At 42.8% G+C, this 23,834-nt stretch overlaps 1 protein-coding gene across 14 annotated transcripts in view; it reads right to left on the reverse strand.

Moving 5' to 3' along the window:
• The window catches only part of lrch1 (leucine-rich repeats and calponin homology (CH) domain containing 1), a 195,448-nt gene that overhangs the window by 55,898 nt on the left and 115,716 nt on the right, over positions 1–23,834 (reverse strand). The window lies entirely within an intron of this gene.

The raw sequence follows: 23,834 nt of genomic DNA on the forward strand, positions 1-23,834 counted from the left end.
GTATGATTCTACACCTGTCTGTGGTGAAAGACAATGAGAAGTAAGTAAGTAAATCTTAGTTTACTTCTCACTGTAGAATAAACAACTGAATAACTACTATATAGGGAGTATTATAAGTGAAATAGTAATTTGGAAACAGGCCTCAAACTTAAATACTAAGTGAATGAAACAACGCACTTGTTACATTACATCGGGACCTACCACAGATATCTGAGGTATTATTAACTAGTTTGGAGCCAACTGTGGTCTGGAACGCAATGTATGTGTGATGGGGAAACCTAAAATCTCCAGATAACCCTGATAGCCGCTCATCTCAGCACAGTTATTTGATCCTCCATCAGCTTTGACCTGATTAAAGTCTATTTAAACTGTGTGTCTAGGGAAATGCTGGTCTTTTCTAATAGAGTTCATAGAGTTGAATAGCCCAGATACAGCCCCTGTTATTCAAATCTGTTTCTTCACTTGGGGTTGCTAGCGAGCAGGCACTGGAATTCTTGAATTTCCCTTGGGATCAATAAAGTATCTCTCTATCTATCTATGGAGTAGGCTGTGTTAGTGAAAAGTTTTGTTTTTGCACTCAACACCCAAAATAGGCTACGAAATACTGATCTTAGTAGTTACTTTTGCTTTTCATTAGTTTGGTATTGCTACTACAATGGCCAGCAACTTGCAAAAGTTCATTGAGTGCAGCAGCGACTTATGAACCATATAATCACTTGGAGGTGGTAGACCTGAAAACACCATGTGTATCCCAAGGACACATTGTTTATAAAAAAGGCCTTGCTACACTGCTTATGTTAAAGCCAAAGAATGTGCTGGGTGAGGAGCCTGGGGCTAAAGACTGTTAAGACACGAGTTTCAAATAGTACTGCAACAATCCACTGTGATATAGAAGTGATTATGGCATTCTTATTGGAAATGGAGCATGAATTATTGTCATTTCAGTGCAAACTAAAGAATGCAAGGTCAAGATGGAAGTAAGGGGAAAAATGCCTTCATATGGAGCCATGGATGCAGCACCACAACCGGCTCACCGTTTAGCTTTTCTTTAACTGCGTAAACATGGATGCTACGTCTCTGCAATTCGCACTAGTTTTCCTTTTTGTTCTTGCACTTTTTACGACTACGTACGGGGATTCCGCGCGGAACCACGGCTCCATTGTTTACAGTAGAGATCAGCTGTTAGCAATACAGACTAACTCCCGGCTACTTTATGCACAGAGACCTGATGCCCCCCGTGAGCTGAGGCGGAAAAGACGGGGGTACAGGGGCCGTGCGGCGTGCCAGGAGGAGACATTATCCACCTGTCCTCCCTTCCGTCATAATGGGGAAAGTACAAGATGGACAAGCTTGCTGCGCTAACCCGGCATGAGGGGGACTCCGGACGCGGTCACCGAGTTGGACCCTGGATCACCCCTGACATCAAGTCTCTCCTGAAAGAGAAGAGTGCCTTCATGTCAGGGAATAGAGAGGAGCTGAAGTTTGTGCTGAGGTCTGAGAGGAGCTGAAGTCTGAAGTCAGCTTAGGAGGAGGATCAGAGAGGGGAAAAGGTGCTACAGGAAGAAGATGGAGGACCAGCTGCACATCAATAACATCACCGGAGTCTGGCCCGGCTTGAAGACCATCTCAGGCCACCAAGAACCCAAGACTCTGACTGGAGGGGACCAGGTGTGGGCAAACGAGTTGAACCTGTTTTTCAATAGGTTTGATGTGGCGCCTGCACCTTCCCCGACTCAGTCCCTGCTGCTACCCCCCACTTCTCCTGCTGTGAACTGCTCCCCCTCCACCCCCCTCCCCCAACATTCAGCCCTCACTTCACACTGCTTCACACCCCATCTGCAGACATGGGCTCCCCCTCTTCAGTCCTCAGCACCCCTCCTCTCTGCTCAAGTCTGTCTGCAGGTGAGGAATCAGCTGAGGAAGCTGAAGGTGAGGAAGGCAGCAGGTCCAGATGGCATCAGTCCCAGAGTCTTGAGATCCTGTGCTGACCAGCTGTGTGGAATCTTCCAGCACATGTTCAACCTGAGCCTGTCGCTGGCCAGAATATCACAGCTGTGGAAGACACCATGCCTGGTACCAGTGCAAAAGACCCCCCATCTGAAGGTGCTCAACAGTTACAGGCCAGTGGCACTGACGTCTCACCTGATGAAGACTCTGGAGAGACTCGTCTTCGCCCACCGCTGGTGAGCTCACTGATGGACCGGCTGCAGTTTGCCTACCAGCCAGGAATTACAGTGGAGGATGCCATTATATACCTCCTGCACACATCATCTGCAGGGGGCTGGGAGCACTGTGAAGATCATGTTTTTCGACTTCTCCAGTTCCTTCAATACCATCCAGCCCACCCTGCTGGGAGACAGGCTGAAGTGTGCAGGAGTTGACCACCACATCAGTGCCTGGACCGTGGACTACCTGACAAACAGGCCACAGTATGTGAGGACGCAGAGCAGTGAGTCTGACATGCCTCTCTGTAGCACAGGTGCACCACAGGGAACAGTTCTGGCTCCCTTTCTGTTCACTCTGTACACGATCGACGGCCGGCTTCTCTTCCGAGCGGACCGCACCCAGCTGCCGGGGAAAGCTCGTGGGGGCGGACTATGCGTCTCCGTTAATAAAGGTTGGTGTACAAACTGCACAAAAGTTAACAGCCACTGCTCTGAGGCGATAGAGTATATGACTGTGAAATGCCGGCCACACTATCTGCCTCAGGAGTTTACGGCGGTGTTTGTTATGACTGTTTACATCGCGCCGGGTGCTAATGCTAACGAAGCGCTACGGGAGCTACACAATAACATCAGCTCGCTTCAGCACAAGCACCCGGAGGCTTACACGTAAACCACGTAAACCTGACAGACACTCTGCCTAAGTTTTACCAGCATGTCACCATACCAACATGGGGAAATAACACGCTGGACCGTGTTTACACAAACAAACGAGACGCATACAAAGCTGTCCCCACCTCGGCTTCTCCAACCACATCTCCATCATGCTGGAGGAACCTAAGACATCTCCCCTGTCTTAGGTTCCGGTAAAATTCAGAATAGACTTTAAAATTCTTCTACTTACACATAAGGCCCTAAATGGACTTGCTCCACCATACCTGCAGGATGTGTTAGACCCATATATTCCCAATGGAACACTCAGATCACAGAGTGCAGGTTTACTTGCAGTTCCCAGAATTCATAAAAGTAGAATGGGCATTTAGTTCGACAAGCAGACACCACCTCCACTTTTAAGATCAGACTTAAAACCTTTCTGCATATAGTTAGCCGAAAACAAAATGTGTAGGGTTGGTAGGTATAGTTACAGTCACTTCTTGACATACAGCCACAGGTAGAATAGTGCTGACTAACTCTTAGTCTTTAACCTGTATCATAGCTATGCTGCTAAAGGTCTATGCTGCGCGGGGACACAAAGATGATTCACCGAGCAGTTCTCCAACCTCCTCAACATCTTCACCATCTCTACACTCCCACCTCCTCTCCCCTCCTCTCCTCTCATCAAGTCAACATATGATCCATTATATTACGTCACTAACTGTGTGTCCAGTTTTCCACGTAGTTTTGTGTCTCTCCCTCCCTCTCTCTCTGTATCTTTCTGCAGGTCTCTCTCCATCCAGATCTACATGTTGAACTGCATCTGGCCCTCTGACAAACCCAGTGTCTACTGTCAACATCTGCCTATGTCGTTCATCTATGTAGTGCTATTATAACTAACTTGAACAACATATCAGCTAAAAAAATAAATACATACAATACATAGTTTTTCAGCATTCCAATTAAAACAACATGTGTTCTTTGTGATGAATGATGCTTATTGCATGCATATCTCCCCTGTAAGCCAGGTCCTGCTCAAAGTTTCTTCCTGTTAAAAGGGAGTTTTTCCTTGCCACTGTTTGCTTGCTTGGGGGTTCAGGCTCTGGGTTTCTGTAAAGCACCTAGAGACAATTTTGATTGTAAAAGGTGATATATAAATAAAATTGACTTGAAAAAAAAACTGAACTGAATTTTAAATCTACTCTGGAATGTAGAGAGGATGTCCGCCTCCCAGACCAAAACTGGAAGATGATTCCATAGGAAAGGAGCTTGGTACCTATGGGCTCTGGGTCCTGTTCTACTTTTGGTGACTCTAGGGACAACAAGTAACCCTGCATCCCGGGAGCCTAGGGTTCTAGTTGGATAATAAGGCACTATGAGTTCTTTGAGATATGATGGTGCCTGACAATTGAGGGCTTTGTATGTGAGGAAGAGAATTTTAAACTCTATTCTGAATTTTACAGGTAGCCATTGTAGAGAAGCCAATACAGGAGAAATGAGTTTTTGTCTGTACATATGCAGCAGCATTTTGGGTTAGAGTCTTTAACCCTCCTCTTGTGTTAGCTTTCTGTTACCTTCCCTTGTGTTAGCGGGTCGGTTTTGACCCGTGTCTTAAATCAGCCATACAATACCCTAAAAACAATTATTTATCATCCCATTTGTTTCTTACCTCTTGGTTACCTTGTTAGGCTTCCTTATCCATGAAAAGATTGGTTTTAATATTTTTCTTGTGGCCCCCTGGGCCTTTCTTTTCACAGCATACCCCTCGTTTTCAATATAAAAAAATGAAAAAATGAAACTCAAGAGAATTATATAAATAAATAAAAAGTTTTATGTTACCTGACTATTACTGAGGGGGATTAGAACACATCTCTTAATTGTTAAAATAATAATAATAATAATTTTAATATTATTAACTATAACTAACATCCATGGTGTTACGGGTCAATTTCGACCTGTATATATTTACTTCAAGAAAAAGGCAAAAAACAAGTCTTTTTTTTCCCAAAAATATTACTTTAATACAAATACAAAATGAAAAGCAGAAGTAGTAATAATACAAAATGTAGATTTGCAAGGTCAAACACACAACAACCATTCAAGCAAATCAATCATGTGTGGCAAAAAGTGACACTTTCAGTGTGTTCTCTGCAGAGATATTTTTTGCAGGTGAAGCACAATGTGTTTGTCTTTCTGACCTGACACCTTTTTCTTTACAATCACGTGGTCTCTCTGGGGTTGTGGCTGTGGCTGTTGTGGTTGATGTTGAGGCAGGGCTGGCTGAGGAGGATGCTGGCGCTGATGCTCTTCGTGTTGCTGCGGGCGTGGATGGGGTGCCTGGTGTGCTCTGCAGCTGTCTGACCAAAGCTTCGCTCAATGTGTGCCTTGACAAGGGAACTTCCTAGCTCCTCGAGAAACATTCTCTGCTTGTTTTTTTTGGTTGAGTTCCACCCTTGGTGAATGTGGGTCCACGACACAAATCGATGTACAATGCAGACACATCGAGGATGTTGTAAAACACAACCATAGGCCATCGCCTGGTCATTCACTGGCAAGTGTAGGTGGCAGTTAGCTTGTCCAGGTTGTCCATTCCTCCTTTGTTTTTATAGTCCAGAATGATTATGGGCTTTTTGTCACTTCCTGATGACACAGCTACATCTTTGTGAAGAGTGGACAGTAGTATCACATCTGTCATTTTTTTGGAAAGTATGAAACAGCAGTGGTGGTGTCTGTAAAAACAAACTTTGAGGAAGGTGGAGCCCTGTCCTTCACCTGCAACATTTCAGGGTGCAGCTCAGGTTTTTGTTTTTTTTTTTACTGTGCCCACCATGGTGAGTTTCCTCCTGAGAAGTTCTCGTCTGTCTTTATTTATTTTGTCAAACAAGCAAAGAGAGAAGCCTTTAATTGAAGTTCAAGTGGTTGGAGAAGGAGCTGGCTGTGGGCTGTTGGCTGATAGTGTGTTTATGATTTCAGTTTTGGCACTTATTATTGTTTTATAATCTTATATTATAACTGGGTCAAAACTGACCCTAACAACACAAAGGTCATAATTTTCACCAGAGCATTTTATAATTTAGTAAAAAAAAAAAAATTTATTTTATTTTGTTTAAATAGAGATTCCTGACAAAGTCAAAAAGCCTTGATGCAATCAACAAATTTATGTAGTACTTTTATGCATTTAAAACCTAAAAACGGGTCGGTGCCGACCCTAACACCAGAGGAAGGTTAAGGACTTATTGGGGCAGCCTGATAACAAGGAGTTGCAATAGTCCAGCCTGGAAATAATAAATGCATGGACTAGTTTTTTCTGTATCTTTTTGACACATGATGTATGATGTATATGTATATTTTTGCAATGTTGCAAAGATGAAAAAAGGCAATCCTTGAAATCTGAGCTATGCATGATTTAAAGGACATATCTTGATCAAAAGTAACTCCCAGATTTCTTACGGTGGGGATGGACAACAAGGTAATGCCATCCAGGGTACATATATTACTAGATAATTCGTTTCAAAGATGTTTAGGCCCAGCACAATAACTACAACTAAATACATTTATTTCTTTAAGACATGTCTGAACCTTGGTTAGCTGATTGGCTTCATCTGGTTTCACTGATAAATATAACTGTGTGTCATCTGTGCAATGGTGAAAATGTAGATAGATAGATAGATAGATACTTTATTGATCCCGAGGGAAATTCAAGGCATTGAGCATTGATTGGTATTAATTGTATTGAGTGTTTCTTAATAAAATCACCAATGGGGAGTGACCAGTGGGGGCGCGCAAGATGGCTGCTTAGTTGAATAGCTCAGACACCGTGCAATATCCTTTTTATAAGATAACTGCCATCATCTTCCGAAAGTCATACGGTATGGATACGTCAAGGCCCACAGCTGGAAAACAATGTGACATTTTCACTCGTGGATGCAAGACTGGCGCTAAAACAATTACACTGGAGCGGATTCACCGTACGCTCCCGGCGGGGAGGCAGAGCTGTCCTGGTCCGCTTCCTAAACTTTCAAGAAAAGGAGATTGTCTACTGGGAAGCGAGAAAAAAGGAAATCATACACGACGGGCTCAAGATTACGGTGACACGCGACCTTTCAGCGGAAACGGTCCGTATCCGGTGGGGATTCCACCCGGTCATAAAGCGCTTCGTTGACATCAATGCTTTCCGTGGGTTCCAGTACAATCCCTGCAGGCTCAGAGTCCTACACGGCGGCAAGATCCACCTGTTTACTACACCCCAGGAAGTAGAAGCCTTCCACAAATGACGACAGGAGACAATGATGAGTGAGTGAGAATGAACATATTCATCAGACAGCAGTGACAGACGTGTCACTCTGAAGAACTGCACATAAACATTACATCAATTACAGGTGAAATCCAGTAAGGGGTGCAGGTTCTAAATAGTGTGGTCTGAATGTTCATTTATAGACAGTGTTTTGTCTTTAAAACATTCATGTTCCATTTGAGCAAACTACAGACTTGTTGGCAGTTTTGAAAGACATCCTAATTAATCTTTTTAAGGGTTAGACGTTACACTCTTTAAATAGTACGGTCAATCGGGGCCTAGGGTAATATTGGTCATAGCGACTAGCTGCTCCTCAACATTGTGGATCAGCGTCCTCAGAAGCGAGACTACAGGGGAGGGATGTGCATTTCACAGGATTGAATGCAAATGTTCTATGGGGGTTTGTTTAACATAGGTTCATGTTTGTGTTCTGTGTTCAATAGGTGTGAGTGGGTGAATTAGTGCGGAAACTTGCATTATCATTGTAATAAGGTTATTTTCATGGTTACTGTTCATAAATGGGTTGATCAACCTAAGAGTACAGCATGCAGAGGATTAATCAGGAAAGTTGTCTAAACATTACTATTACAAGCTGGAACAGGGGAATAAGAAGGATGGCCAAAGTTAAACAAATATTAAACAGAATAAAATGTCTAAAATCCAAGATAATTTACATACAAGAATCACACTTGACTAAATCAGACATACAGTTACTGACTAAAAGATGGACAGGTCAGGTATTTGATGCTTCCTTTACCAGCCATGCCAGAGGAGTTGATCCAGTCCTAGATAGATCTACTCAAAACGACAAAACCCATCAAAAAACCAGAAAACTATTACAGAACTATATACAAGATCTAAGAGTCATTGATATTTGGAGGAGTAAAACCCCAACAAATAGGCAATACTTGTGTTATTCAAGCACATATAAAAGTCATTCGTGTATTGACTACTTCTTAGTTTCTATGGAATTATAACCTCATGTTATAAAATGTGGATACAATGGCATTGTAATCAGTGATCATGCTCCAGTCTTTCTTGAAATGCAGCTGGGTAACACTGAACACGGTCCACAAAGATGGAGGCTACAAACATTTTTGCTAAAAGACCCAGTCTTTGTTAAATTTGTAGAAAACCGCATAGACATGTATTTTGAACTAAATAAAGGAGAAACCACAGCCAGCATTAGATGGGAAGCTTTTAAAACTTACATATGGGGAGAGATAATCAGCTATTCCAGCAGTCGAAACAAAACATACAATTTAGAAATAATGTCATTGGAACAACAAATTAAGGCCTTAGAGAGTGAATTTTATAATAGCAATAACCCTGAAAAACTGCAGGATCTGACTGTCATGAGAGCTAAATATGACAAATTGACAACTGACAAGTGGCAAAAAGTTTAATGTGGACTAAACAAGCTTATTATGATCAAGGAGAAAAAGCAAGTAAATTGTTGGCTTGGAGAATAAAGAAATTGTAAGCTGATAGAGCCATCCTTAGTATTAAATCAACTGCGGATAATCTGACAAGCAAGACTCCATCTGAGGTTACTATACCAACCCTATGAAAGAGGAGGCCTCCAGTTTCCAAATTTTAGATGGTATTATATGGCTGCCCAGCTAGCATCCGCTTCACATTACTTTTATACAACTTCCCCACCAGCCTGGGTGACCATCGAACAAGAGTCCTTTCCAGAACTAGCATTATACAACTATTTGTATTCTTCAGATGTTAAAACACTAAAAAAAGGTATAAAAAATCCCTTCCTAAGAAATACTGTAACAGTGTGGCACAGTGCACACAAACTTTTAGGGGACCCTATAAAACTCTCCCGTTTTACTCCCACTTGGGGAAATGAACAGTTTATTCCAGGCACAAAAGATAGAGGGTTTAAAATATGAAAAATAACGGCATCCAATCAGTCAAGGATTTATACGCAGACGGAGTATTGCTAACCTTCTGTGAGCTGTGTGAAAAATATAAACTTACACAAAAACACTTCTTTAATTGTTTACAGCTTCAGAGTTACATAACATCTAACTCCAGACAGGCTACGCATATTCCATTGTTAACAGCAATAGAAGAAATTTCACTTAAACAGCAAGATGGAAAAGGTCTACTGTCGAAATATTATAATGTTTTATTGTCTAACTCTGAAGATTCGGCAGTGGATAAGTTAAACGCATGGAGGAGGGATATATATGAAGAAATAGCTGAGGTGGATTGGAATGAGGCTTGTCTGAGGGCCCAAAAACAAACAATAAATACACAGCTCAGTTTACTGCAATATAAATGGCTGACCAAAACCTACATAACCCCTGTTAAACTACATCATATGTCTAGCAGTACTCCAGATGTGTGTACTAAATGTCAGAATGATACAGGTACCCTCATTCATTGTCTGTGGGAATGTCCAAAGATTCAAAAGTTTTGGAGTCAAGTGATCATTTGTCTGTCACAGGTGTTTAATTTCAAGATTCCTCTTTGTGCTAAACTTTGTGTAATGGGAGTTTATCCCGAAGACTTCATACAAACCCAGAAACAGACTAAGTTGTTGGACTTGGGATTATTACATGCCAGGAGAGCGATTGCATTATGTTGGAAAAATATAGAACCTCCTTCTATACAACAATGGATAAAGGAACTCTCAGAATGTATCGGCCTAGAAAGGTTAACCTACATTGCCAAAGGCAAACAACAGGAGTTTGTTCATCTCTGGGAACCATATATGAGCATAATAGCATCTAGAAATTAGGTGCATTCATATTTGCTTTATTTATTTTATTTTCTATACAAGTTTATGGTATGTGTGTGTGTGTGAGTGAATGGATTAATTGAGACCTGTTGTGGGTCTAACTGTTTATGTGTGTTTTGTATTGCAAATTTAAAAACCAATAAAAAATATTGGGGGGAAAAAAAATAACCAATGGGGAGCATATGTAAGCAGAATAATATTAGTCCAAGCACAGAAGATTCATCATTAACATGAATGAACTTAGTTGGATCTGATAAATAATACTGAAACCAGCTTAATGGTAATGCTATTACGTGTTCCAGTCTGTGTAATAAAATATAACAGTAAGAAATGCAGCGCTGAGGTCTAACAATACATGAACAGAGACAGGACCCTTGTCTGATGCAAGTAGAAGGTCATTTGTGACTTTGACCAGTGCTGTCTCTGTGTTGTGATGAGCTCTAAAATCAACTCCTATTATGTAGAAAGTTGTGTAGCTTATTAGCGACTGTATCGCAAGGAATTTACAGAGAGGGGGAAGGTAGGTCAGGAGGTCAGGAGTAGGAGGAGGTGATTTACTCTAATGAGTAAAATTAAAATTTATCATTAAAAAAGGTCATAAAATCCTTACTACTGAGGAATACAAGGCTAAATAGCGCCACGACTCTGTGCTGAAGAGAAACCTGGGGTGGTTCTAATTTTCTTCAATTAATGCTGAGTAATATGCTGCATTGGTCTTCTGTAGGGCCTTTCTGTATGATTTAAGACTGTTGTGCCAGATCAGGTAAGAGCCCTGTAGTTATACATTAGCTATATTAATATTGTTGTTGTTTGTAATGTACCAGGATCTGATATTTATTAAAAATCCTTAAGAAAGCACTTAAAACTTGTGGTTATCCAAACTGGGTCTTCATGAAAGGCAACAGAGAAGGACACAGAGAAGGAGGACAAGGAGGAACAGGAGGAAGAAGATCACTGCTCCTTACACTGCAGGAGTATCAGAGAAACTCAGCAGTCCATCTGCACCTCGAAGCCAAGGGACACTCCTTTGAAGGTGACAAGGTTCATATTCTAGCCAGTGAAGGCAGATGGTTTGAGAGAGTAGTAAAAGAAGCCATTTTTGTTAACCTGGAAGAGCCTTCACTCAACAGAGGAGGTGGATTCTGCCACAACCTGTCCCCCACTTACAGGGTCCCCCTGGCTTCTCTGCACAGGAGATTCATAGTTCAATCCCATTCTAATTTTACCATAACGACTCAGGTGGCCACAACAACTCAGTCAACAACCTGGGGGGGGTTAACAGCCCATCAGACCCCTTAATGACCCTCGTCACCTCTCCCAGATGGATGCTAAGTTCTTCTCTGGCCTCGAGAAAAGAACAGGCAGATCCACGGTCTTTGATGCACCACTGGGCACCTGCTGAGTTAGCCTGGGGACATTGGAAGGGAAACTGTGGAGTTTTTTTCTGCACTCTACAGCTGTTACTACAGGGGCAGTAAATACCTGTTCAACTCCTTTGGTGATGATCTCCCATGTTTCTGAGGAGTGAAACGTGCTCCTGCGAAAACCTCTCTATCTACAAGAACTGTCAATTCCTCAAAAGAGCATGTTTGGGAGAAAATGCCTGGAACCGATGTACTGCCTGTGGAATTCTACAAGCCTTTCTGGACAAGGATGGGAGAAGATTTGTTGACTGTTTTTAATAAAAGCCTCACAGAGGAGTCCTTGCCTCTCAGCGGCAAGATTACAGTCACAACTTTAGATCTCCAGGAGATTAAGAACTGGTGTGCTGTGTCTTTGGTCTGCATAAGATCTTCTCTAAGGAGCTGGCTATCAAACTGAGAGACGTCACGGAGCAGATCGTCCAGTGGGACCAGATGTGCCTTTCACGACAGTGTGTCATTATTTTGAGATATTCTGGACATCTTGGGTTCACTGGACTTAAACCTTGGACTCATATCTCTGACCAAGAAAAAAAATTTGACTGGGTTGAGCACTATTATCTCTTGAAGGTGTTGGAGAGTTTTGATCTCAGCCCCTGTCTCAGTGCTATGAGCAAGGTTATGTACCAGAACATTCAGAGTGTAAAGAAAATCAATGAAGGACTTGTGTACAGTCTTAAAATACTATTCTTTTCTTTTCTCAAAGTAGAGAGGGGAATAAGGCAAGGCTCTACTCTGTCTAGTATGTTACAGTTGTGTTCAAATTAATAGCAGCGTGTTTAAAAAAGTGAGCAAAGTTCAAAATCCTTTTAATAGCTTTTATTACATGCAAATGCACTGGGAACACTGCATATTCTATTCTATTACTGGTGTGTTTGGGGGCCTCGTCTTGTTGAAATACCCATTTCAAGGGCATTTCCTCTTCAGCATAAGGCAACATGACCTCTTCAAGTATTTTTGTGTATTCAAACTGACCCATGATCCCTGGTATGCAATAAATAAACCCGACATCATATTATGAGAAACATCCCTATATCACGATGCTTGCACCACCATGCTTCACTGTCTTCACAGTGTACTGCAGTTTGAGTTTGTGGGCCAGTGTTTGGGGGTCGTGTGACAAACTGTCTGCGGCTCCTAGACCCAGTCCACAAAATGTTGTGCCATTTCTCTTTAGACTAGTCAGTGTGTTCTTTGGCAAATTGTAACCTCTTCAGCACGTCGTTTTTGCAACAATGGGACTTTGCGGAGACTTTGTGCCAATAGCTTGGCTTCACGTAGGGGTCTTCTAATTGTTACAGTACTTTAGACCTTCTTTGATCTCCCTGATCATTGGCTGAGTCTTTGTCATTTTAGCTATTCTGCGATCTATTCGAATGGTAGTTTTCCATTTTCTTCCACGTCTTTCTGGTTTTGGTTGCCATTCTAAAGCATCTGAGATCATTTTAGCTGAGCAGCATATCATTTTCTGCACTTATTTATGTGGTTCCCCCTCTCTAATCAACTTTTTAATCAGTGTTCGCTGTTCTTCTGAACAATGTCTGGAACAACCCATTTTACTCAAATTTCAGAGAGAAATGCACTATAACCAGCATGAACATTTGCTGCCTTCGTCTTTAAATAAGGGCCACCTGTTTGACACCTGTTTTTTCACAGAATGAATGACCTCACTAACTCCACACTGCTATTATTTTAAACACGTCCCTTTCAATTAATGATTCCATGACACAGAATCAGCAGCATACATGTCATGCCTGTTGGGTCAGTGACTGATCTGCTTAGTGATGTTGGACTGCTATTATTATGAACACAACTGTATATGCAATCTTGTAATGTAAAATGATTGAACTCTTGTAATGTAAAATGGTTCTCCATTGAAGGTTTGCTCTTACCTCATTGTGGATGAAACTTTGTAAGTCCAGCCTACACAGATGATATCGCTATGGTTAAAAAAATCAAAAAGAAATCACTTCATTGGAGAAAGTAATTAGGAATTTTAGTTTGATATCATCTGCAAAGGTTAAATAAATGGCAATTGGCTTTAACAAAAAGAGTCTTCTGGCAAGAAAGAGGCTAGAGAAATGGAGGTGGCTGCTGCCACATATGTCCTACAGAGGAAGAGTCCTGATCATCAACAACCTGGACTATGGCACAAGACGGTCTGTGTGGACCTGCCTGCTGACCTGCTAGAACAGCTACAAAAGAAATGTGAGTGTGATGTGATGACACAATGCTTTTATTTTAAGTTTTAAAGTTGATTTTAGAGGTTTTAATGAAAACTGATTCATTCTTGGAGCAGGGTACAAGAAAAGAGCAGTTAAATCGCAAAAGTTAAACTTTTATTTCAGGGCAGGCCAAGCCGGTCACCTATAAAAGCGGGTTTATCTATCAGCAGTGTATTCAGATGTAACTTGCATTATTGATGAGCTCATTTTTTGAATGACATTAAACGTACTCTTGTCCTGTTGTACATTGGCTTTTATGACTGAATGACTGAATTTTTCAAGTTACTGTTACAAAATTTTGTGCAAGTTGTTTTGATAAATCAACCAAAATCTCACTCTCAATCCAGTCAGTCTAGGCAGATGGAGCCAACTAGAGCCAGGATCTGCTCAGAGATTTCTGACTACTACAAGGCAGTTTTTCTAACCACTGTCACAGAGCGCTTGCTTATCAGGGAGTCTTGAGTCTCTGTATACTAAGGATGTTATTAAAAACTATGATGTAGACCCGCTCTACTTGGAAAACAGGAGGAAAGAATACCTTCTGTTGTCATTTGGCGCTATATAAATCCATTGAAACTGAAATGAAATTGATGACTTACTTGATGACTATACCTATCTGACCCCTTAACCAGCTTACCAAAAACACTTAACCTATTAGAAGACATCAGCAGAATATTGAGAGATGCATTAATTCACAATAATGCAACTGAATACAGCAGCTAAGGTGACTGCATCTAATACACCCATCCTTAAAATAAGTAATAAGCAAATTTCGGTACTGGTACTTGGTATGAATTTGGGTCACACATTCCTTTAAAGTACATTTCCCCCCTATTGCCATCTTGACTGAAACATGATTTGAAATGTTGGAATTTTCTATTTATCTTTAGAAGAAAGAATCAACATATTCAGAATGTTCTGCTCAAATTCTTATACAGCTATGTACACATAAAAAAAGTTTTATTTTGCATGGTTGGATCTTAACAAGGTTCCAAGTAGAGCTTCAATATGCAACAAGAAGAAATGGGAGTCAGATAAAATATTTGTTGAGCATGCAATTTATTGAAAACAACACTTTAACTGAAACAGGCAGTTTTTCAGCCAATCAAAAGTTTAGGACCATACCCGTAAAACCCCCAAAACAGAAATCAAAGTTCCAAACATGAACTCAGTAATGAGTAGCTCCGTTATTGATGATCACTTCAAAAATTCATTGCAGTATGCTTGATGGAAGCGTTTCCATGAGGTGAGTGGGAACATTTCTCCAAGTGGTGAAGACAGCCGCACGAAGGGCATCTACTGTCTGAAACTGTTGTCCCTTTTTGTAAACTTCCCATGCCATCCATCCCTGCAGGATGGTCCAAAAGAGTGATGTTATTCTCCTAGAAGAAGCCCCTTGTCCTGCGGGCATTGTGTACTGTAGTGTTGTCCTGTTGAAAAACCCAGTCGTTACCACACAGAAGAGGGCCCTCAGTCATGAGGGATGCTCTCTGCAACATCCGGACATAGTCAGTGGCCGTTTGACGCCCCTGCACCTCCTGAAGCTCCATTGTTCCACTGAAGGAAAATCACCCCAGATCATTATGGCACCCTCTCCACTGTGGCGCATAGAAAACATCTCAGGTGGGATCTGCTTGTCGTGCCTGTAACGTTGGAAACCATCAGGATCCTCAAGGATAAATATTTTTTCATCAGAGAATAAAACTTTCTTCAACCATTGGGTCCCATTTGGTGCTCCCTCGCAAAGTCCAAACGGTCAGTTCTGTGGCGTTCAAGGAGATGAGACATTTGAAGACGTTTTTTGTTTTTAAAGCCCTACAGTCTCAGATGCTGTCTGATGGTTATGGGGCTGCAGTCGGCTCCAGTAACGGCCTTAATTTGGGTCGAGGATTGTCCAGTGTCTTGACGGACAGCCAAATAGATCCTCTGGTGAACTTTTTTGGGTCTTCCACTTGACTTTTTGTTCCATAATCCTCAGGATCATTTAAGAAATTCAATTTAAAGCTGCTGGCGAGAGATAAGAGTAAATACAGTAAGATTATAATTCACGTCGGTGCTAATGACACCCGACTACGCCAGTCGGAGGTCACCAAAGTTAACATGGAGTCGGTGTGTAATTTGGCATAAACTATGTCGGACTCTGCAGCGTTGTCTGGTCTCCTCCCGAATCTGACCAGTGATGACATGTTCAGCCGCATGTCATCGCTCCATCACTGGCTGTCACGGTGGTGTCCAGAAAACAATGTGGCCTTTATAGGTAACTGGATATCTATACTTTCTGGGGAAAACCTGGCCTTATTAGCAGAGACGGCATTCATCCCACCTGGGGTGGTGCGGCTCTTATTTCTACCAATATAGCCAAGTTTATTAGACAACCAACCTCCTGACAACCCAGGGTCGAGGCCAGGAGGCAGAGTCACTGCCTTACACATTTCTCTGCTGCTTCTGTAGGACTGCTGCCCTCCATTAAAAGTAGAATAAATAAAAATGTAAATGCACACAGTAATACTACGTTTAACAATCGCATAGAAATAGTGTCAGTGCCTCGTCCTCCCATAGTCCAACTAGCACAAAATGTAAGAACTGTTAATCAAAATAACCTCTTAAAAATACAAACTTGCAATTATTTAGAACCAAAAAATAGGACATTCAGATGTGGATTATTAAATATATAATCACTCCACTCTAAATCCCTCCTAGTCAGTGATCTAATTATTGATCATCAGTCTGATATATTCTCCCTCACTGAGACTTGGTTATGGGATGAAGAGTATGTTAGTTTAAACTCCATCTGGTTATATTAACTATTATGTTCCTAAGGCACAGGCCGAGGAGGAGTGGCAGCAATCTACCACTCCAGTCTTCAAATTAACCCCAAACCTAAATCCATCTATAGCTCATTTGAGAGTCTCACTCTCAGCCTGTCTCACCAAAACTGGAAGTCAGAAAAGCCAGTTTTATTAGTTGTTGTGTATCGCCCACCTGCTGCTGCTTACTCAGAGTTCCTGTCTGAGTTTTCAGACTTTTTAGTGCTGAGTACAGATAAAGTCATTATAGTGGGTGACTTTAACATTCATATGGGTTAAATAGGTTCATATAGGTTTCCTTCAGACAGTAAATGAACCAACACACTGTCATAATCACACCCTCAATCTGGTTCTCATCTACGGCCTAGACACTAAGAACCTGTTAGTTGTCCCTCAAAACCCTCTCCTTTCAGACCATTCACTTCTAACTTTTGAGTTAACTCTAACAGACTTTACAGCACACAACAAAAAGGTCTACTATACCAGATGCCTCTCTGAGAATACTGCAGACAGATTTAGGGATACAATCCCATCACAGCTCCCTTCAGCACCATGTACCAGTACAACAGAGCTATATTATTCCTGCAGAAATTGATTGCCTTGGCAACAACACTGTAGCCGCGTTACACACAGTTTTAGATATGGTTGACCCACTGAGAAAGAAGGTTAAAAATCATAGGAGGCTAGCTCCTTGGTATAATTCAAATATACGAACACTGAAGCAAACATCAAGATGAATAGAGAGGAAGTGGTACTCCTACAAATCAGTTGAATCCCAGAGGACCTGGAAAGATAGTCTATTGACATATAAAAAGGCCCTTCGTAAAGCCAGAACAGCTTATTATTCATCACTAATAGAGCAAAACAAGAACAACCCATGTTTTCTCTTTAACACTGTAGCCAGGCTGACAAAGAGTCACAGCTCTGTTGAGCCTTCTATTCCTGCAGCTCTTAGTAGTGAAGATTTCACGAGTTTCTTCACCAATTAAATCACTAACATTAGAGAAAAAATCAATAAAGATCTCCACAGAATAGCCAATATACTGCCAGAAACCTCTTTTAGTCCTATTCCATCTCTGGACAGCTTCCTGCCCATAGACCTCCCCGAGCTGACCCTCATTAATAAATCTAACCCAACTACATGTCTCTTAGACCCCATCCCAACTAAGCTCCTCAAGGATGTCTTTCCCTTGATTGGCGTTTCCTTCTTAGATCAGATCAACTTGTCTTTAACAACAGGTTATGTACCACATGCGTTTAAGTGCTGTTGTCAGACCTTTGCTTAAAAAGCCTTCACTTGACCCAGACATCTTAGGCCGATATCCAACCTCCCATTTGTTTCTAAAATACTTGAAAGAGTGGTAACTGATCACCTACACAGGGACAGTCTGTTTGAAGTGTTTCGGTCTGGTTTCAGAGTCCATCACAGCACAGAAACAGCACTGGTTAAATTTACAAATGACCTCCTCATGGCATCAGACCGTGGGCTTGTCTCCATACTCTCATACTTCTACTGGATCTCAGTGCTGTTTTTGACACTGTAGATCACAGCATTTTATTACACAGATTAGAACATGAGACTAGGATCACAGGGACTGCGCTAGGCTGGTTTAAATCATATTTATCAGATGGATTTCACTTTGTTCACGTTAATGATGGTTCCTCTTAACATTAAAGGGTTAAACTTGGTGTTCCACAGGGTTCAGCGCTTGGGCTGATCCTGTTCACCTTATAGATAGATAAATAGATATACTTTATTGATCCCAGGCTGGAAAATTGCAGTGCAGCAGCACAACACACAACAGGCTAAACAAAATGTTAAACAAAATAAACAGCGGCATATATAAAATATATATAAAAGGCAATATAAAAAAGTATATATACAGCAGTAAACAGTGTAATGTAGTGCAAAACAAAGTAGAGGTAGAGTGTAAGGTGCCAGTAGAATGTAAAGTGAGTGAGTAAAACATATAAAGTGCGTAGTGGCTGTATGTTATGACCAGAGTTTAGCTGTTATTGTACAGTCAAAAGAGTTAAAGCAAGGCGTCTGGACTTGTGAAGACAGGCTTGAAGACGTTTCGCTGCTCATCCAAGCAGCTTCATCAGTTCTAAAAAACTGACTGGTGGGGAACAAATACATACACTTCAGTGGGAGTGACTAAGGGAAACTAACTAAACAAAGGATCAAATAGCCCTGCAGATTGGTCTATGTAGTTGGACAGCCTGTCTGACGACTGGCTATCCAATTTATACATGGAGGAAGTGGAACGCAAGGCCCTGAACTCCTTTGAAGGAGCAACACCGAGCCACTGGTTCAGATATGTGGATGACACGTGGGTCAAAATCAAAATGCAAGAAGTGCAAGCCTTTACTGAACATATCAACTCAGTGGACAGGAACATCAAGTTCACCAGAGAAGATGTCAAAGATAATAGTTTGCCCTTCTTAGATTGTGACGTCCACATAGAAAAGGCCAGGAGCCTCCACATTGGGGTATACAGGAAACTCACACACACAGACCAATATCTCCTTTTCGACTCACACCACCCTCTGGAACACAAACTTGGTGTTATCAGAACCCTGCAACACAGAGCTGATAAGGTACCCACCAGCTCGGAGGCCCAAGGGAAAGAACATAAACACCTGAGGGATGCCCTCAAAACGTGTGGTTATCCCAGTTGGACCTTTGTGAAAACTGCAGCTGGTTCCAGGAAGAACACCACCAAGGTGGTTGAGGAGGAAAAACAGGACAAAAGAAATAACATAGTCATCCCATATGTATCTGGGGTATCAGAAAAACTCAGGCGGATCTTCAGCAAGCACCGTATCCCTGTGTATTTCAAACCCAGCAACACGCTCAGACAGAGACTGGTACATCCCAAAGACAGAACACCACACACTCAGAAAAGCAATCTGGTGTATGCTGTCCAATGCAATGAGGAATTCAAAGACCTCTACATTGGGGAGACAAAACAACCACTACACAAGCGCATGTATCAGCACAGGAGGCCCAACTCCTCAGGCCTAGATTCTGCCGTCTACCTACACCTGAAGGAGAAAGCTCACTCCTTTGAGGACAACAATGTTCACATCTTGGACAGAGAGGATAGATGATTTGAAAGAGGAGTCAAAGAAGCCATCTATGTGAAATTAGAAAAACCATCTCTCAACAGAGGAGGAGGTCTGCGATACCACCTATCTCCAATTTACAATGCTGCCCTTTCATCCCTTCCCAGGAGACACAAAGGACCCCATGTGACTCTAACGACTGTCGTTATAACACAATAGAGCATTAACGAAGTCGAAACCAACTTCACCATCCCCAAAGACTGTCTCTCAACGACTGTCGTTTGGCACAATGGGGGACTAAACGAGCCTATGACACCACTGGCCATGTGAATGCCTCCACAGAGGTTAAATACCTGGATCTCCACACCAGCTAGTTGGACTAGTCCCAGCCTAGTCAAGCGAGCATGAACTGATGAAGCCTCTTGGATGAGAGGTGAAACGTCTTCAAAGACAAATAACTAAGTCCAGTTGCATCCGATTGAATTTCCTTGAGATAACCATGACCTGGATGAATGAGAATATTCACAGGCTATCTGAGGCTAACGACTGGCTAGTGGCTATGGGAATGTTAATGAGTTTGGGTATGGCCAGTTAAAGACCTATTGTTGTGATGGTTGTCGTGTGAATTGGGGTGAAACTTCCTAGGAATGGAAGGGAGGACAGCATTGTAAGTGCAAGAGAGATGATGTCTAAGTCCACCACCTCTGTTAAGTGAAGGTTTTTCCAACTTAACTTAGATGGCTTCCTTGACCCCTCTTTCGTACCACCTGTCCTCCCTGTCGAGAATGTGGACATTGCTGCCATCAAAGGAATGTCCCTTTTCCTTGAGGTGTAAGTGGACTGCTGAGTCTTGTCCTGTGGAGGTGGCTCTCCTGTGTTGTGCCATTCTTCTGTGGAGTGGCTGTTTTGTTTCACCAATGTAAAGGTCAGAGCATTCCTCACTGCACTGGACTGCGTATATGATGTTGCTCTGTTTATCCCTGGGAATTTTGTCCTTGGGCTGGACCAGTTTCTGTCTCAGAGTAGTCATTGGTTTGAAATGGACCGGAATGTCATGGTTTTTAAAAATTCTGTGGCAGGAAAGATTTCCTGCATCTGTCCGTTCGACAGCGGAGCTGTAGCAGCCTGTGGGAGAAGGTGCTCCGCTGTCTGTCTACTGTGTGGTGGAGAGGGTGCTGTTCATTGTCCATGGTGGATAACAGTTTGTTCAGTGTCCTCCTCTCCACCACTGTATCAAAAGACTCCAGCCTGAGACCAAGTACAGAGCCAGCCTTCTTGATGATCTTATCCAGGAGATCCTTGCGTCGTCAACACCCATCACCCGCAGCTTCTCACCCAGTAGCAGAGGTTGAATGGTGTTGAAAGCATTGGAGAAATTGAAGAATGTGATCCTCACAGTGCCCCCCCCCCACCCCCACCCCCACCATCCAAATGCAAATGGAGTTGTTGCAGCATCGTCGACTCCTAAATGGGGCTGGTAGGCAAACTGCAAGGGGTCAAGAAACGTCACCTGTGGCCTCAGCTGAGCTAAGACCAGTCTCTCCAGGACCTTCATCACCTGAGATGTGAGGGCGACTGGTCTGTAGTCTGCCAGGTCAGATGGCCTCGACCTCTTGGGGACTGGAACCAGACAGGACGTCTTCCACAGTGTCGGGACTTTCTCTTGACTCTGGCTCAGGTTGTACAGATGTCCCAGTACAGGAGACAGTTGGCTGGCACAGGTCTTCTGGATCCTAGGTGTGATGCCATCAGGACCTGCAGCATTCTGCTGATGTAGTTTTTCCAGCTGCCTCCTAACCTGGCCTGTAGTCACTGTTGGGCTGATGATGATGTCTTCTGTGTAGGAGGAGGAGTTGGGGGAGAGAGAGGAGGGGCAGATAGAGGGGTGCTGTACAGGAGAATGCCGGGGGTTGGGTCGAGCCATTTGGGACAGTGTGGGTGTGTGGGAGGCTGGGGGTGTCGACGGGGTGGCAGGAGGTGAGCTAAACCTGTTAAAAAACTGGTTAAACTGGTTTGCTCTGTCCAGGCTCCATGATGTCTGCCTCCTCTGTTCCTCTCTGTCTCCAGACCTGAAAGCCTTCTTCTTCTTGTTCAGAAGTGCCTTCAGGTCACTGGTGATCCAGGGCTTATTACTGGAGTAGCAGTGCACGGTCCGGGCTGGCATGGTGGTGTCCTCACAGAATTTGATGTACTGAGTGATGCAGTCAGTCATCATATCAATATCCTCCCCATGCGGCTCACAGAGTACATCCCAGTCTGTTGACTCGAAGCAGTCCTGCAGTGCCTCAGCAGCCTCCTGTGTCCACCTCCTCACCGTCCTGGTGTGCATGGGCTGCCTCTTCACAAGAGGGACATACTTGGGAGTCATCATGACCAAGTTGTGGTCTGACCTGCCGAGGGGGGCAGGGCTGTGGCGTCATATGCATCCATGGCATTAGCATACAGGAGATCCAGTGTCTTATTGTCTCTGGTGGGGCAGTCGACATACTGGTGAAAGCTATTTAAAGTTTTGTCCAATGAAGCATGATTAAAATCTCCTGTAATAACCATGAATCCATCCGGGTGTTCAGTCTGTAGTTTGGCTGCGGTGGAGCTGACGACTTCACAGGCCACTGCTGCATCAGCTGACGGGGGGAAGTAAACAGCGATAACAATGGTGGATGTGAACTCTCTCTGTAAATAATACGGGGGCATTCCCACCACTAGCAGTTCAATGTCCGGGGTGCAGATCCGCTCCTTCACGCACACATGTGCGATTGCACCACCTCTCACTCACATAAAGTGCAAGCCCACCACCCTTCCTCTTCCGACTCTTGGAACAGTCTCTGTCACCTCGTATCAAACTGTAACTTGGGAGCTCAACGCTGTTGTCCGGGATGTGTGAGTGCAGCCATGTTTTGCTGAAGCAAAATATACTACACTCACGGTATTCCCTCTGGGTCTTCACTAGCGCTGCCAGTTCGTTCATCTTATTCCCCAAAGACCTCACGTTTCCCATTATGATCGCTGGGACCGCTGGTTTATGTCTTCTCCTCCTCTCCCTCCGTTTGACTCCGGACCTGCAACCCCGGCGTCTCCTCCGTAACTCCTGCAGGACCACAGGTCTGTCTCACGGGCCTACACAGCGCAATCAGCTGTTCGTGGGTGTAAACAATGCTCCCACCGCTATTGGCAACGTTCTCTGTTACGAAGAGTAGTAAAAGTAACAGAAAAATGCGGAGAAGAGTAATAAAACTTAATCCAGCCATCGCCACAACTTTTCTGAATGGTTGTGAATAATCAGAGAAAACAACCGAGCAGGAATAAACCAACAATATATAAAGATTAAAAAACACAACGAGAGCTTCGGCTGCGGGCTGCCATCTGGGACAGCGCCATCTTGAATGTATTTTTTATACATATATATATATATATATATATATATATTTAATATACATGCTCCCTCTAGGAAATATTATTCAGAAATATGGCATAAACTTTCATTGTTATGCTGATGACACTCAGCTGTATTTATCCTTAAAGCCTGAAGAAACAGAGCCGTTAGCCAGACTCCAGGCATGTCTTAAGGACATAAAGGACTGGATGACCTCCAATTTCCTATTATTAAACTCAGACAAAACTAAGGTCATTGTTCTAGGCCCCAAACATCTTAGAACTAGAATAGCTGACAATATTCTCTCTCTTTGTTTAATTTACTTTGGCTTTACTTTACTTTTTTTAACATTACTTTACTTTGGCCCCCAGTACGACTGCGAGAAGCCTCTACGTTATCTTCGATCAGGACGTGTCATTTATCCATCACATTAAACAGACCTCTAAGACCACCTTCTTTCACCTCCGTAAAATATTGCTAAGATTAGGAGTGTTCTCTCTCAGAGTGATGCTGAAAAACTTGTCCATGCTTTTGTTACTTCTAGGCTGGACTACTGCAACTCACTATTATCAAGATGTCCAAATTACTCCATTAATGGCCTGCAGCTGATCCAGAATGCAGCAGTAAAGCTTTAGTAAAGCATATAGTTAGCCGAAAACAAAGTGTGTAGGGCTGGTAGGCATAGTTACAGTTGCTTCTTGACAGACAGCCACAGGTAGAATAGGTCTGACTAACTGTTAATCTTTAATCTCTATCGTAGCTATGCTGCTATAGGTCTATGTTGCCAGGGGAAACAAACATGATCCACTGAGCAGTTCCCTCACCTCCCCAATACCACCACCATCTCTATTCCCCCACCTCCTCTCCTTTTCTTCCTCTCCCCTCATCAGATCAACATATAATTCATTATTTTATATCTTATTTCTTATTTTATATATATGTCTTTCTCTCTCTGTATCTTTCTGCAGGTCTCTCTCCATCCAGATCTACATGTTGAACTGCATCCAGCCCTCTGGCAAACCCAATGTCTGCTATCAACATCTGCCCATGCTGTTCTTCTATGTAGTGCTA

The sequence above is a fragment of the Scatophagus argus genome, chromosome 11 (genome assembly GCF_020382885.2).
Source record: "Scatophagus argus isolate fScaArg1 chromosome 11, fScaArg1.pri, whole genome shotgun sequence".
In the NCBI taxonomy this organism is placed as follows: domain Eukaryota; kingdom Metazoa; phylum Chordata; class Actinopteri; family Scatophagidae; genus Scatophagus; species Scatophagus argus.